Here is a 17,754-nt window from a genome sequence, read left to right as displayed (position 1 = left end):
ACACACAGTTTTAATCACTCCTTATAACTTGAAGTTTAATGTGCCCTAAAGTGACGGGGCTGAATAGTGATGTGCTCCCAGCGTCGCTCGCATCCCTCCGCCACTCTCCCGTCCTCTCCTTCTCTTCTCAACCAGTAGCTTCTCGTTCGCACTGTCAGTCTTGGCAGTGTTTTACTGCTTTCCCAGGGGACTCGTGCGCTTTTGTTAGCTTTTCTGTGAACACACAAAGACTAATTGGTTAATTAGTTCAGGTTGACTGGCCTGTTAATTGAAAAGTAATTTAGATTTGATGTGTCTAATGAAGATCCTAATTTATGCCTTGGCACTCATCCAAGCGTTTGTTTTTTAAGAGTCTGAATCAAACAAAAAGGATGAAAGGAAACAAGGAAATGATTCAGTGTCTCAGAGCTGCTTTGATAGCGCCTGAATTAAATCTGTGTAAGGTGATTATGCTGAAGATGAAACACTTTGGTGTTAATCTCATTGAAATGTAATTGATAAAGACAATGAGAAGGAACCAATGTTTTTAAACCATTGAACGTTAAGCAATAGCCTTTTTCTGTCTTTTAATCTATACATTTTCCCATGTATATATGTTTATGTCTCCATTTAAAGTATTTCTTAAAGTAACTTGATGGTTAGTTAGGTTATATCCTAAATAGACTTCCCACTTAAATCAAGATGATAATATTCAAACCAAAAATATTTTGAATGGCAGCTGTATTTTGTTTTTATACTATGTGACAATATGAGCCATTGACTTGAATTCTGCAAGACTTCAGCTGCTTCATTTATAACACAAAGTGATTCAGAGCACAGAGTAGGTGTTACATTTACATGCATTGATCGTACTACCTTGTTTTCTTTATTCACTGCTATTATTGCCCAATTGACTGTGTACAAAACACTCTCTGTAGCTCAAGTGTAAAGGTTGCTTCCTTACAAATGTACTTTTTGTATTGCTTAATAACTTTGCATTATAGCTGCATTTGGGTCCTTTGGTAATCATATTGTCTAATCTGCATCAGATGTCAGACTTTTGACCGTTGGCTTTTCCATCGTCTCTCTCCTGTCTGTGTAACTCTAAACATCCCTGAGTGCTTTCTGCACCAGAGACTCACTGTAGTGAACTGTTGGTCATTGGTAATGACAGAAAAAGCATGCTGTTTCTACACTGAACACATCATCTGCATGTTGTGCACATTGAGAAACTTTGATTCAAGCAAGCTCACACTGTGATGTGATGCTCTCTTCACCAGTATACCAGAGTCGTGCTGCACCCGAGCAACAATTGTCTTCTAAGTGTGGCTCAAGTGATTCACAAACACTTCATCCTGAGTCAAGAGCTGTCACAATCCATAATGTAAAGGGAGCTAGGACACAGTGTGTATGTTTCCATTGACAAGTTATAAAAGACACTAAAAGACCATTAAGTGACTTTTTCTTGATTCAAGGAGTTCCATATCTACTGGCAAGCATCTTGTATATTTCCTGTCATTAGTTTCTTGTATATTAATTTTCAAAATAGTGCACTATTAAACATACACAGTGCATACGAAGAGTAGAAGTGAGACACAGGTGTGTAATGCTACACACTAAGAGATTTACATCACGCACCGCACAATCACGTTCATTTGTTTAAGTTTATTAAGCAAACTCTCTGTAGGAACTTTTTGTCATTGGTATAGTGTTCATTCACAAACTACTTGTTCCCAGAGGATAGTTCTTATTCAACCTTTATTTAACCAGGTTTGTCCCACTGAGATCAGAGAGCTCTTTCCCAACGGAGACCTGGAATGATCCTGTAGAGTGAAGGCCTTTTTCCCCATCTGTTCCCACACAAGAGCTGCAGTGCAAAGTGTCTTCATGCGCATCAAGGTCCTCCACAGCTTGGAGGAATACGTGTTCCCTGAAATCCACAATTATGCACAAGGAAATCACATTTATAATCAATCAATAGAAACTTGATTTCCCTTTAGTATTGGGGGGGGTTGATCCCAAAAGCCTTTTGACTCCTCCTCCAGCGCAGGGCTGCTTGGGGCCTTGAACTGAGCATTCATTGCTGTTGTTGAGAGGTCCACTCAGTTGTCTGTTCAGAGAAATCCCAACCAAACATCATGAAAATTTAATCCAGTTCGATGAAATGCCAAAAACACTCCAAAGCTCGCTTTATCCACACCAGTTCAAACCACAAATAATCTGTTGTTTGCCACAGTGCACACCAACGTACCAGTGTACACCAGCAGTAGCTATAACCACAGTTTGGGAGTCTACATTCACCTTTGCCTTGATCAGATAGGTTCCTTTAACTTCCTCAATGGGAGTTTGTATCCAGGATGTCGTCTATTCCTTTTGGTCTCGGATTTTCCCAGGCATTCCCAGTTTTCATTTTAACTTTACGAGCTGTCTCATGAGCGCAGTGTCTGCTGGGCCTTCTCTGTCACACGTTGTCACCGAGGCAAACAGCAGGTCTTCAGGTTCTTCTCTTCAGCTGGAGCTTTTTCTAGACAAAAGACAAAGTCAAAACACAATCAGTGATTACAGCATTCAGTTCACAAAATTGCCAGTCACCTGCATTGCCCACCTTCCTACTCACTCAATACCTTTGAACCTCATGCAACAATGCACAGTCCTGCACATGCAGCAATGTACCTGACAGTGCTACACAGCAGGCCAAAGTAGCGCAGCAGTAGCAACCTCAGGTGTGGGAATCACCTCCTTTTGTTGCACACATATACATGTCTTCGCACAATTTCTCCATCGGCACTTACCCGCATACTTAAAGCCGTAGTCATTAGTCGCCCTCACCCTCCCGCGCTTAATGAGAAAGCAATTACCATTGGTCTCTTCCCAGTCCCAGTGGCCTGGCAGCGCTGTCCGAAACCTGCCTCCCCACCTGCCTTCAGCTCGGCGGCTGCTTCTCTCTCAGATTCGCTTCTCTTCCCTTGTACCTCTTCTCCCTTTCACCGTGGCTGCAGACTCTCTCTCTTTCTCCATCCTCTCTGCAGCCTCTCTCTTTCGCTCCTCCCATCTCTGAGCTCTAGGCTGCTCTGGGTTTTAGACGGATCACTCTCACAATGGTTGATCAATACAGGTATTGATCCACTGGCAAAATGTTTATAAAATCATTCTGGGCAGCTGCAGTGCAGTGGGGAGGGGAGGCGGGGCGACGAGAGGGCCAGAATGCCATGCCATTCGCCTACGAAAGAGCCAGCACGATCTGATTGGCTGCATGTCTACCCGCCTTGCCAGGAAGAGGGCTGGCATAGTGTGCGTTTCTTCATCATTGTTGCTCGGTACACCACAGACCTGCCTGGCTTACGCAGCGATTCTTTCCAGACCAACAAAGCAGAGTGTGGCCGTTTAACCTTTTCGCCGCTCGATGTTGACTGCTTCCCAAGCGGTGGCACCCGCTCCCCCTCCTCTCACATCGGCTAAGACATTAATTTGCATAAATTAGCAAGCTGCCGGCAATCCCCGTCTAATGATCCGCTGTCGTTTCATGTCCCCTTACTCCGCTATCTTAACGAGAAACCATTCTTTCTTGTTAATGCTGCCCTGGCGCTTCCCTGTCCGAATGCCCACCTCAAAAACCTCACCCCTGTTTAACACACATATACCAACACACTTACGCACCACAGATTCCAGTATGAGCAAACATAGGGGATCTCACATGCTGGCAATGTGCAGAGGGATTATAAAAAGGAACAGCTACCTTAGGCTTGTCCCTGCTGTAACGTCATGAGGGAACAGGGAGCAGTCTGGGGACAAGACTTCCCCCTGGCTCCAGTCTTTGTTTCTCCGTTGTGGAGATCATTAGCAACATTAGCAGCAACACGCCAACCACAGCAGGCTGCAGAGTGCTGTCTACAGCAAAAAAACACACACACCACTGCTCCACTTGGGAATGCTACTAGCAGGCCAGCTAACTCAAATGCTGGAACACTTGAGTGCAGTAAAACTAGATAGCAGATTTAAGTGGCTTTGTTTATCAAAGGCTTTGTAATCCAGGGAGGGGCTTCTGCTTATGTTTTGCTGAGTGATGATTTATGAGATATGTCTTTACACAGAGAAGATAATTGCAATGCGGCAAGCAGTGTGGTGTAACTTTTTCCAGAATCACAACTCTTGTTGAACCAGACAAACATCTGTCAGCCATAAGGCCAGGCAGCCTCTGTGACCCAGAGTCAACCTCGCCCCTCTGGGGTGTGTGGCTTTGTCTGCCCCCCCCCTCCCTTTCTGGCACGTCAGATACCAAGACGTTTGCCCACACCGCAGAGTCTAGCCCATCTTCTATTTAAGATCAGCGTTAGGCTATTTATGACAGTAGCCGATTAAATGTTGCGTTCTTTTAATTCGACCCAGCACTTGCTTCTGCTCGGTGCATGGCGGGGAACTCCTCCTGGATCTTCCGAGGCCAGATCCAGCTCAATAAACCTGCAGTCCTAGAATATGATGAGCACAGATCCACACACAGACATGCAGACAGACAGACAGACAGACAGACAGACACATGGCCTCGCAGACACGTGTAGGAAGTGTCACTCGCACATATGCTGGAGAGTGGTAATTACTCTAACACATCCAGAAGTGGCCACAGCCCATTCATTACCATAACATGTTGTAATGAAGTTTAATCCCTCATCATGTTGTCTGTGGTTGGGGAGTGCTGTGTGGCTCCAGATGTCTTCCAGGCTGTCTCTCTTCACTGCTGTACCAGACTGAACACACGACATTCAGTACCCATCTCTTTTTTTCCCCCTTGTAAATTCATTTTGACCTCATCCACCTTTATTTCTTCCCTCTCCCCGTTCTCCATTTTTTTCACCTTCTGCTCCTTCTTCCACATACCCGAACATCTCTAAGAGAGTGTGTTATTTATTTCATCTGAATGCAGCGGCTCTTTGGTGCATGCTTCTCACAGCAATCAATTTCAGCTCAGACAGCATAACCAAACAAAGCACGGCGCTCATTTCAGCGCCGGCTTAGATGTAACCCATCTCTCTTCTTTTTTTCCTCCCTCCTGCTCCTTCATTGGCAGACATTTTGTTCGCACTCTGATGCCATTATGTCAATCACTGCAGACGTGTGGTGACGTGTGAATGCAGGTGCTAAATGAGTCTTGGCAAGCAATGATTGTTAGGCGCTGGGGAATTTCAATCTGTTGTACACAGATGTACAGTATGGTCTGTTTGTTGCATATGGCTGTTATCTTTCTGTCCTTGTGGATACATGAAAGTTTGCAGTTTTACTCGGGTTTAAAGCCTTTAGAATACGCAAGTGTGTATGCAACATGTATCCATGTATAGCTGCTTCATTTAGCATAAGCAGAATCTCCATGCGCTTACTTCATAGACTGTAAACAAGCAGCATGTTGCTCCCGCTGCTGTATGAATGAGAAGACTCGAGCTACAAGCTCTCCTGCATCCCTTTCTCTGCCCGCCATCCTCTTTGTACAGCAGTTGCAGTTAATGCAGCCGCTGGATTGTCCTCTTTCCTTGCTCTGCTTTTATTGATTTCAGCCAGACACAGAGACAGACAGAAAGAAAAGGGCCTTTTCAGGAAGAAGTTAAATGGTCAAGTAGCGGGCGGAGGGTGGCTTTCACCACTTTATTGACGAGGTGGAAAAATGTCACTATTATGGAGGCCCTTGCAGCAGATAGCCAGCTGATTGGATGAGTGCCCCCGGGTCAGAGTGGAGCACGTTCACCCTGCAGCCAAACGAGAGCAAATAAAAGGGCAGAGGAATCCGCTTGAACTTGAGGTGAGGTTCCTCTCTACCAGGCCTCTCTTTAGGCAACATTTCTCCGGGTGTGTACGGCAAAGCACTTGGAATTTGGGCCGAGGCCTGATCTCTGGTGGACTCCTTCCCTCTGAACTCTCTGGGTTTGCAACATTTTATAGCTCTAGGGACTACGATCTTTTATATGTTACACGCAGATGTTGAACCAGTGCTATGTTGCTATAACTACAGGAAAGGGCGAGAGATGAAGAGATTGATGAGGAATACAAGGATTGAAGTTGGAGACTGACGCCGTAGATGCAGCCATTGCAAAGACGCCAAGACGATTGGAATTTAGAAAAATGATGACTGGCAAGAGTATGGCATGCTGTAACAGTGTCATGACACACTTTGGACCATAAAGCGAAAATATTTGGGGTTTTCTGTCAGTAAAAACACACAAGAATAGAGAAGGTTTGGTGCAGGCAGGTGCATCCAGACTCGCGGTATCATAAGGCTTTAGGCAGGGGTTACAATTTTGATTGGCAGTAAAGTAAGAGAGAAACAACTATTTTTAAAAAAGGAGAAGAAAAGATGGCTTATATCTGAAAGAGAGACTAATGCAGTGACTAAAGCTGAAATCAGGCATTGAATCGGAGCTGTGAGACTCTAAAAGCCCCGAACAGAAATAGGCTCGTGAGCCCTGACAAATGGCCAAAGGTTCAAACACAAGCCACTCTCGGGCCCGGGCCTTCTGACGTCAATCAGTCTAATTAGCCCGGCGTATCATCTGGCTGGCCTCTCCTCACAGCACAAGACAGACCTCTGCAAAGGTCAGCGTGCCACAGCAGAGACAGAGCAGTGCTTAATCAGAGGTGAAATGGTTTCGTTCCCAAATTGATTCCAGTTTGGATCGGACAACAGTGTCTTGTGTTTTACCACTTTCAGTCTTAAAGGCGGCTTTTAACACAGGATCTTAACAAATACACAAATGGACCGGGGCCCAAAGCAGCAGGCCACATGAAAGATCCGTCTGTTTGTCCATCGCTATCTTCATCTCTTCCTTTTTTCTCTCTGTGTATCTCTTCATCTCCTGCTCTGCATGAGACGCAGAGGACTCCGTGAACTGAGTAACTGAGAAAATTCTTGCACACTCCACAGGAAACTCTGTCCCTCTGCAATGTAAAAAACACAGAATGCCTTTTCTAATGTTGACACAAAATAGTGCGAAATAAATATTTTGTCTTCCCTCTCACAAAGTAAACTAAGTACCATTAACACTGGACCCCTGAGGCGTTTTATATTAGAACACCCTCTTTAAAACTCTTTTTACAACAGGCCTGTCACAGCCATGTATACATAGAAGGGAACATCTGAGACTGCCCACACCCACACACACACACACACACATCTGCACACTGCACATTCACCAACTCCCTTATGCTGAATGCATAATATATGTAATGAAATAATGTTTCCAGTGGGGATGGTTGTGGCTGGGGGATGGAGACGTGGAGTGAATATCAATGCGGCTCCCCCCCCAGACTCCCTGGTTCAATTGGTGTGATGGTGGGGGGTAAATGAATATGTGGGAGTGAGAGAAGCTTTATCCCTTTGCCCAAAGCTACAGTGAGAAGTCCACACAGATAGAGGAGGGGGTTCTTCACTGGCCCACTCAGTCATTAGGAACTTAGGATTCATGCATTCCAACTGATGGCATGTCCTCTGTTGTCCCTTACATCTGTGTCCAAGCTGGTGCTGAATCATTGAATTCAGCCTTCTGGTCTGAGGAGCAACTACGGCCGTTTTCTAATTATGCCGTATGCCGACGATATTCTGTACTATATATCTGTTGCAATGAAGAACGGTGGCCCACAACGTATCACAGACACTATTTAGTTGAGTTTAACCTCCTTCTAACCACAGCTTCTCCCGTGAAATCTCAATGAAAATCAACGGAAAGAGAGATTACATTTTCCCCCATGCCTCACCTTGACTGACTCAAGTGGGCTCATCTGTTCCGTCTTGTCAGAGTGGAGATGCTGTGTCTCTGTCAGCCGGCGCTTTGATGTTTAAAACATTACCATTAATAATGTTTTCAGCATCAAAATTAATTGCTTTGCTACTGTGTCCTGCTCCCCTCATCCTAAGCTGAAGCGAGCATAAATCAAGACTTAACTACCTTTGTCTTCAAACCTTTGAGGTCAGGAATTTGGGATGAGACCAAACCTGAATGCGGCCAAGAGGAGTAAGCTCCGTTTGTGTTTCTGCGCCTGTTTCACCGGCGTTACACGACTCTGCTGTGTGCGCTTTAGATACTTGTGTTGCTCATATGCTGGAACATCTGTCATTTATGTTGAAGAGTAATGGAGAATGTTAACATATGTGGCACAAAGTAGTGCTGAAGTATGTGTGAGTTTGTGCAAGGGCTGTAGGGATTTGGGGTACTTTTCCACGGCCTCCATTTGAGTTTAATGATGAAACTCGAGCAAAAGATGCTCCATGATGTAGAAACCATGAACTTTTGCCCACATAACTAGAATACCATTCAGACGTGGCTGCTTCTCTTTACGACAAAAGTTGAAATATTGGAGCTGTCACTGGGTTAGCTTTGGGATGTCGTTCATTGCAGGATGTGGTGACTTTTGAATTAGTCTGGATTAGACGCTAGAGCGGTATTTTTGTGACTTCCAGATGTTCCGTTATCTATAATTCCCAGCTGTGTTCTAAGAGGTTAAATGAGCTGGAAAGTTTCTGTCCAAGCTCTGTTTTACTCATCAAACTCAGGGAAATGTAATTAGTGCCTTTTTGAGCTCACATCGCCTAGCAACTCACTTCTAAATAAACAATAAAAAATCGCCTTCCTTTTTTTTCGTTTAGCCACACCTCTTATCTGCCAAGCGCCTCCTCTTGAGTGGCTTTGGCCCTACCCAGTCTCTGGGGCCCCGCAATGTGAAGACAGGGTGAGGAATGTGTGAAGCATCCAAGGAAACACGAACTGCTATTTTCCCACAAGTATGAAAAAACAGAGGCCATGGCTGTGGAATCTTTCTGACGCAATCAGCTGGTGGGATGGCTGCTGTACGGTTGGGATTTGGACGGGGGCTCGGGTCAGCGTGTTGTTAAAGCTGTAGTCTTAGGACTTAAAGATCAGATCTGCTGACCTGGGTAAAACCTGCCCGGCACATCCGGATGCCGCCATTTGGGAGCACTCCATCCTTCCTGCGATTCCATTTTTAACAGGCATCCGAGGGGCGGCTTATTAATTGTTTGTTGGCCGAAACCATCATTAAAAAAGCAGACAGCAGGGTGGCTTTTACAGAGATGTGAGAGGGAGCTGAAACAAGAGAGAGGATCACTGAAGCGGCCCCGAGAGGCCCCTCCTAGAGACCCAGATGATTACCGCATACGGTTCCCTCTGTAATTCTTCATACATTAAGACACACGGTTGAAAGGAATTCCCCAACACAAAAACAGAGCAAACTTCAATGAGTCTTTCTTTTCCTGATCTAATTATCGCTACCCCCATAATCGCTGTTATATTCATCATAGTGCTCAGTATTTATAGGGTCTGTTTTCATCATAGTAATAATGTCACTCTGGAATTCCCATGCAGAGAGAGAGGGAGAGAGACATACATCACAGAGTATATAGAGGAAGCAGCTGGAGATAGGGAGGGCTGCTTCTTGGATCTAGAAATCCTTGATGTTAAGAAGACCACAACAACAGGACCGCTCCACTATACCTCCCCTGCAAATGTCCGCTTGCTTTGTGTGGACTTTCCCCTGCCTCGCCGCCTGCTGTGGAGTCTCGAGTTGACCCGAGTTTAGCTCGGCCACAATCGTTGAACCCTGTCTGGGCCTGGACCGGGTCCTCGAGCTGGCACTGAGCTTTCTTTTCACTTTCTTAGGGCCCTTTGAGCTTGAGAAGCAAAGACAAATTCATTTATTGGCTTTTTTTAATAACAGTCTTTCTTTTCTCTCCAGTTCCTTCTCCTAACTCTCTCTGCCCCCCCCTCCGCCCCCAGCCCACTTCAATTCCAACAGAGCCCTCTGCCTCCTATTCTCTGCTTCCCCCTCGTATGTTGCTCCCAGTATTTGGGTATATATTTAACACCCACATGTGAGGCCTGGTGAAAGTGCCTGGGGAATGGAAAGGAAAACAAGCATGCCCTCTCTCCCGGCCCTTTAGTGCTGGTCTGCTATAAATACCTCGGGGTGGCGCGCCAGCTCCAGCAGCAGTGGCATGGGAACCTCTCTTCCTCCTCTGGTCCAACGCTCGGCCACTCGAGTCCAGTCTGGGAAGGCTTAGCAATGGGTGGCTATAATGTGTGCTGTGTATGGAAATAATATGGAGGGCTTTTTCTGAGGCTGGGGTGGTCTTTGTGTGTGTTTTGTCTGCTTCTCTGAGGAGCATCCCTGTGTCTTCTCCTTTTCCTGTCATCTCCCTTTTCAAAAGACTTCATGTATACTGCATTTAGGCTGTTTTGCTTTATGAAGATTGTATGAATATGTGCTTTTCAAACTGTTAAAAAAAAAAAGAGAGATCCCCTTTTCTTCACCGCGGTGAAGCGTTTGTTATGTTACTCCCCCAAAAATTGATTTAGACTTTTCAAAGGTTTGTTCTTCACAGTGCTGTCTCCCTGTGTCGATGCACGACAGGCTCAGCTCATATTTTCAGAGTTTGAGGTAATAGTTTTAAACTGACAGACTAAACATCTCCCTCCCCGGCTGTTCCACTTCTACAGCGTAAAGAGTTTTATGTGCGCACACACACACACACTGACCTAGTCTAATGATTATTTATTTTTGGTTTGTCGGGGTTCAGGAGAATTTGCAGGGGTGTGAGTTTAAAGATACGGGTCTGAGGACACTTTCTAACCTTCTCTGCTTCTCATTTGACGTTAGCTGTTGTACGTTTGTAGTAGATGCAAAGCAGACAATGCGAAATGTCACAGCTATACCGTCCACATATATATCCTATAGATTCAGTCATACATAAATATCACCATTGATTTTTATGAACTATTCCAGAAGAGCTAAATAAAGAGACTCAACATCAGAGCTTCATTTAACACACTGAGTCTGCAGATTAAATATCTCTGTTGTTCTTTTCTCCTCCTCACACCTTGTAGCATTCCCCCTCTGTCTCTCCCTCTCCTCATGCTCTCCTTTCCTCTCTCCCTCCCCTACAAGGCTCACTTGTTATTTTTTCGTACAAGGTCCTGTAATTAAGTTTGACATAAGCACAGGGATTAAATATGCGGTTGAGGAGGGAGAGAAAGGGGCTCTGTTACAATCTCAAGGCCAGCTGTAAAATGGAACCAGATTGCGACACTTGGAGTTGGAAAGTTTGGGAAAGGTGCCGAGACTGGAGCTGTGTTCTACCGACGGAGGGATCGGAGTCTTTCTCCAGCTTCAGAGCGGCCAAAAGACTACCGAGTCTCCGGCCAAATACCTAATATTAAAAATACTTAGGCAGAGGACTAACACACGGTACGGTCCAATGATAATTCCTTTTTCAGCTCAGAGGCTGCCATCTCCTGCAGCTGAGCATTAACTATTGTCCGTCCATCTGGAGGACTGAGGCCTTTTCTCTGGCCAGAATATCTGCAGCTAAAATAATAGAAAGCAAAAAATACACCGACTTTACCATAAGTTTATGAGCAGAATACAATGATCCACATTAACTAATGTGACTGCCAGTTTATACTAAGTTATTTAAACCTGATAATCTAAAGAGTTTGATTGAAAAAGGTGGGAAAAGTTCTTTCTTATGAGGTTTACAGGTAAAGACAAAAAGGGCATTCACACCCAAAACTTCCAACTGAAAGGAAAAGTGATTGTAACTCTTACCCACAATGCAGCAGGAAAAAAACATTTCACATGCTATCACTCAATCACTGACACCGAATATAGAAATATAGGCTAAGATGAGCCCCCAGTGCACCGAGCGTGTCGATAGGATTTTCTTCTGTTCTGAACTCTGAGAGGTCTCACATGGAACTTTGCATTCTTAAATAACTCTGGCAAAATGCTTTAATCTTAATGAGTCTGAACAGCAAATCTCTCATCTGCAGCAAAAAGGATTAGGAATGCAGGAAAAAAAAAAAAAAAAAAAGGCTGCCGTTCCACTTTGATGAATTGTGTTTAGAAAATCCCTGGGCATGAAGTTCCCCCCGATGAACAAAGCGCACGGCGAGAACGGATGCTTTTAAACAACACAACTTATCGGAGAAAAACAGAACATGAATTTAAGTGAAAATACAAAAGCAGAGCTGATTCCACTCGTCTGCAGGAATGATAAAAGTGACTAACTCTTTTCCTCAATCCACTTAGCGACTTTTGGAATCAAACCTGGAGTAGCTTTGCACAAATTACGTTGCATTGTGTTTTCAGGGCCTCATCAGCGGCGTGTTTATTTATTCTGCATGATGCATTCTTCCTTTGTTAAGCATAAATAGATGAATTCATAATTTTTTTTTGCCTCTTGCTAGAAGCACTTGAAATGGGTGAAGCTGTGATGAAGAAGGGAGTTGATGAACAGAGACAGTTAAGTGCTACAAGGTGTTGCATTCAAGAGCGCAGAAACTCTGCTTTTCCAGTACAGTTTCTCTTTTCTGAAAGGAGTTCAACTTTTTCCACCAAGTGTGAAATTGTTGTTAGTTAAGTATGCCATTATGCGGAGGTGTTTATTTGTATTTGATTAATACATTATTGATAATATGTTAATGTAATCCAAATCAAAGCCGTTCAGCGTTTACTTGATTAATTATTACTCTGTGGTGTAATTTCCCCAAACAGTCTCTGTGAGTGCGAGGGGTTAGAGCAGTAAGCCTCTGGCTAGTTCAGACTGCTCAAACTACAAAGAGCCTCACTGCACTGGGACCTGCTCTCGGTTCCCCTTTTCCAAGCCCCCACCCACCTCCCCAAATGCCTCCAGGCCTTTAGAAAACTACTCTGGCTGCTTTTCGCTGTATTTATTTTACCTTTCCTTTCAAATCAGCGCTCCTCTTTGTTTCCCGTAATGGACTTTAGACAGAGATATTGCTGATGCGGGCCAGACATACAATGCATATTAATGCAGAAACACCATGCCATAAATATATATTTCCATATGAGATAAACAAGCATATCACTGGGGTGTATTTTTTTTTAAACGTGTGTACTTTTCTTTCTGCTCTGTACAGGTCTCTGTGCTGCACACACATCAATGCCTCGTGCGTTGGAGTAGTGATAAATATTAGCATGCACTTGACCTATATTGATCCCCCAGTAGGATGTGTACCCACTCCGCCACGCTGAGACTAAACATCTGGTCACCAGAGTGCTGCTTTGAATGACAGATAACATCTGGGAAGTCTGCTGCTATCACAGGAAACAATGTTCCTATCTGCCCCTCCCCGCCCCTCTATCTCCCTTCACTCTCTCCCCCCTTGTCCCCCTTTCCCCATGTCCTGCTCATAAGCACATCCCTCTCATTGATTTCCCATTAACCCCTTCCAGACTGTGAGTATCTGCCCACCCAGACACGCAGACACCAATGGATTGATTACTAACATAATGGCATCACTATGGCCGCCCGTTCTCATCAGTCTGGCTGGTCCGGCCCATGTCCAACTGTCTGCTGCTCTCCTCCATCCTCCTCTACACTTCTTATTTGGCTTTTTACTGTGTTATTGTCTTTCTTTCCTTTTCTCTCTCTCTCGCTTCCTCCCTTTGTTTTTCTTACTTTCCTCCTCATTTCCTTTCTCTATCCCTACTTTTTTCCTCTCTCCAACTTCTCCTCGTCCTCATCCTCTGTCCCTGCATCTTCCTCCTCCTCTCACTTCCCTGTTAATATCCACCTGGCACTCAGCCTCAGGTCACACATGTAGACGCCCCATCTGAGGCCTAGGACTCAATGTTCCTATTCGCTTTCACAATACTGTGATAAAGCATGAGTGTGTGTGTGTGTGTGTGTGTGTTGATATAGTATCTCACTACATGAGCTTGCAGCTACGTGCTGATTAGTGTCATTGAGGACGGTTGCTGTGTTGCAGGAGTCTGAGATGAACTGTAGTCGACACGTTTAGGCGCATCAAAACAGCAGAGCAACTCTAACTTCAATTACTCTGAAACCAGACTAACTTTTAAAAATACTCACAGATGCTTTTACAATGGGAGAGAAAATTAAACTTCTCCCCGTGTGTGGGCGGCTATACTGATGTGTGAATATGTTTATATATTTTTTTTCTTTTGTTGTTGAACAGACTGTGTTAAAATATATACTTACATGAAAGGATTCCATCATATCTGTTTCACTATGTATTTCCTCCCTCACTTTGGCAGCTGCTTTGGCGGCGGAGATAAAGTAAATGTGTGTTTGTTAGGTTGTGTTTGTGAGCCACAACGGAGGCAAGTTAGAAAAAGCCCTTCATTTAAGCATGGCGTGCCTCCATCAGTCCTCGTCTCTGATGTACAAAGAGCCCAGAGGAAGGAGCTTCACAGCTGTTTGTAAACTATGAGAACAGGAAAGGTCAACAAAGTAATGCAGTGCGTTTTTTGTAACGCATTTTCATCTCTCTCTGTTCCATAGTGAGACAGCAGGGCTGCGCCCTGCCTCAGTAGTACTGGTGCATTTAAATTACTGTTCTTGCCTGGAGAATAATGGTGAAAGCATAACCCCATTGTATTCTTTGATAAACTCTGGAAAATGCATGCTATAAGCTGAGGAAGAGGCACGGTTTAAGGGCACAATTGCCTTGCAAATCTACCATGGCAAAGTTTTTCTGAGAGAGAGAGAGGGAGGAAGAGAGTGGTGAGAAGAGGGGGAAATGTGGGATTGAGGGTTTGGGGAGAAAGAAAAGGCAGAGGGAGATGGAGGATGCAGCGTGTGGGGAGAGTGGGGGGGGTCTGTGTTGCAGGGACATGTGTTATCTCTGGGTGCAGAGGTCTTTGTTTGCAGGGCAGAGAGGTATAGATTTCCTCTCCATGTCAGCGCCTTTATTTAGGGCTCAGCACAGAGGGGGACAATAGCAAACTAATCCAGCACTGAATCAGGATTAATATTCAAGCTGCAAATATTAATTCACAGCCGAGAGGAGGAAATGCAGAATGTGTCAAAATGCTCAAACAAATAAAGAACAAAAAAAGCTTGAGATCATTGACCAAAAATTCCATCCCGACTCTTTCCTATGAGTGCATTATTTTTACTGCATCCTACAGACTCGTCTCAGCATTCTGTTTGATTTCTGTATTAATCTTCATAATGATTTTCTATAGAAGAGCGAGAGCTGGGGGAAGCTGAAGAGCTGCATGTTGTTTTTGGCTATTCTCCTCACTAAGCTCTGGATTTAAGATCTGGATTTGAATATTTATGATAGAAAATAATAGAGGTTATAAAAATAAGTCCCCGCAGAGCTGGGCTGTAAGTTATAGGGGTAAGCAATGCCTCCCACATCAAAGACGCCTGGAGTTGTTGGCCAGTCGTCTGATGCCTGTAAAAGCCTATAGCTCTTCAGCTCAGCCCAGCAGAGAGAGAGAGCGTGCCTCTCATGAGATCTAAAAGTGTCACTCACTGCTCGCGAGCCCCTCAAATTTAGTCAAATTTAAAGTTATTTAGCTCGATTGAGTCTTTTCTACGCCCAAAACAAGGCAGAACAAAAGTGCCATGGGGGTGAGATCGTTTGACTTGTTTCAAATATAGTTTCTCTTGTGCGCAGATTGAAACGAGTGACAGTATCTGTAAGTGACAGGTTTATCACTCCTCTGGTTTCAACATCACATCACTTGATCCAAGGAAATGTTTTAAACATGCTAGTTTGCATTTGAAACAAGTGACATTTTGCCTTCCATTTGACAGGTTTTTTTTTTTCCATTTTTCAGAGAATTGTCAGATATTAAGATTCAATACCAGATTTATAACGACTAAGTGTGGAAATAAAATAGTCTCGGCTGTCTGAGTGGCTCTTGTCTGAGTGTGTCACTCTCAGGGCAGAGCGACCTGTCCCAACAACATGAGGAGTTAATGTTTGTTCCTCATGGTGTTGTGTTGCTATGCTAGTAATGCCGTGCTAATAGTCCATCACTTTCACATAAGTACATTTGAGGCGTTAGATATGTTAATTTTAAGATCTTTCGGTGCCAAATTACGGAATAAAAAGAATAGAGTTTGAACATTGGATTAGCACTTTGGTGTTGTCCGAGCGAGCATGCATGTCCACAGCACACCCTTTCAGCACACACACACACACACGCACAGTAATCCCACACTAGGGGGTAGAGGCCTGTTGTATACACGCCTGAAAAAGCATTGTGATGTTCAAAGGGGGCTTCACAGAGGCTCCAACCATTGATAAGGTCTAATGTGATGAGGGACTGTAAACTTCATCTTTTATACATGGCAACATAATGTGAAAGGTCAGCTTATCTTAATCCTCAAATCTGCAGCATCCAGGCCCGCGCCCCCGTTTCATGAAGTTAAAGAAATAATCTCAGAGTCCATTCTGAAGACGGCCTTTATTATCTTCTCGGCGAGGTCCAATCAGAGGATATCATTAGGAGTCCTCTATGAATGCACTGTAAGGAATGATTATTTCTCTTTTCTAATCGGGCCCAATCATATCATGGAATCAGCTGGACTGTGTGCTCATGGTGAGAAGCTTTATTATGTCCAGTGATTAATCATCAAGCGCTGCCTTATCCCTCTCAGACACGCAGCACAGTGCCGCTGGGTTCACAGAGGGAGAATGGGGAACATCACCTTCATCAGCACGGTGCTTACCTGAGTTTCCACACTTCACCGTCGGCCTCATAGAGTTAAATGATGTTGTGTATTATCATCTTAAGGAAACGAACATGGTTTAAAGACCACTTATATACTCAGGGTAGCAGTGGTTATGAAAGGAGCTCACCAGTTACGGTTTGTGCAGACATCTTTAAATGTGCTGCTGATTTGGCGTACTCTGGATCTTTGTTTAACTTTTTGATCTGTTCCCTTCCTCGTCTGCCAATTTCTGATGACTCAAAGAAAAGAAGCGACAATGTCCTTAAAGTCCGTTGTTTCTGAGATATTAGATACATAGTCGTGAAGTTGAAGTCGCTGCTGTATTTTGTGAATAAATCAGGGTCAAAGAGGTTATTGTCTTAAGACCAAGTTTGAGCAATTTGTTCTTTAGGACTCCTTTGTTCTCCTCTGAAAGTGTGTCAAATGTAGACAGATGGTGAAATATTTATTCCTTGACTGCAGATCATATTAGAGTGTTATTGTTTGTTTCGTTTTGTATTCCAACCCTAATTTGCCAGTGGTACACTTTCTCAGGAAGTCTACCAAACACACATCAACTTTAACAAAGGTAGACCCCATCGTGTAGCCTTAATTAGAAGGAAATTGTAAACAGACGCATGCCTCTCTCTCTCGGATTATCCATACTTTATGACTGAATGTTTGAAGTTATGGGGGAATCTGAATCAGCACCGCTCGAGCGCTGCTCTTATAGGACATTGTTGTCTTCAATTATTTTCAGTTACATCCCCGTCTGTAAGAGGCAGGGGATCATTTATTATTTAAAGATGCAATCGTTGCTGTTTATCTGGGATTTTTAAAAACCGGGTTATCTTTTTCGCTTTTTTTTTTTTTTTTTGATTAAAGGAACAAAGTGTAATAAAGTGCACTTTCAAACACAGGCTTGTCTCTGCAGCGCGGGAGCTCATCTGCCATTATTGTGATTTAATATGAACGGTGCCAAGCAGCTGCCGAGAGACGAGATCTAACGAGCATCAGGGATGCTTTAGTATGTACATAAAGGGTCTCACACAGACGCTGGTGCAGACACACACACACACAAATACACGTTTAGCTGCAGACTGACAATCACACGTATCTTTATCCATATGTTGCAGCTAAACGTGGTTGACAGACAGACACACAGCTGATGTCTTTGCAGCTGGATTCGTGGATTTTCTTGGGAATAAGTGAAAACTGATCAATTGTTGAGAGAAAAAAAAAAGATTTAAAGCAACGTGAAGGATTGCACATGCTGAATTCTTAAC

This window comes from Semicossyphus pulcher, unplaced genomic scaffold (assembly GCF_022749685.1).
Source record: "Semicossyphus pulcher isolate SPU_LCO1_2020_fin unplaced genomic scaffold, fSemPul1.0.p SCAF_1, whole genome shotgun sequence".
NCBI lineage: Eukaryota > Metazoa > Chordata > Actinopteri > Labriformes > Labridae > Semicossyphus > Semicossyphus pulcher.
This window is presented reverse-complemented; position numbering follows the sequence as displayed.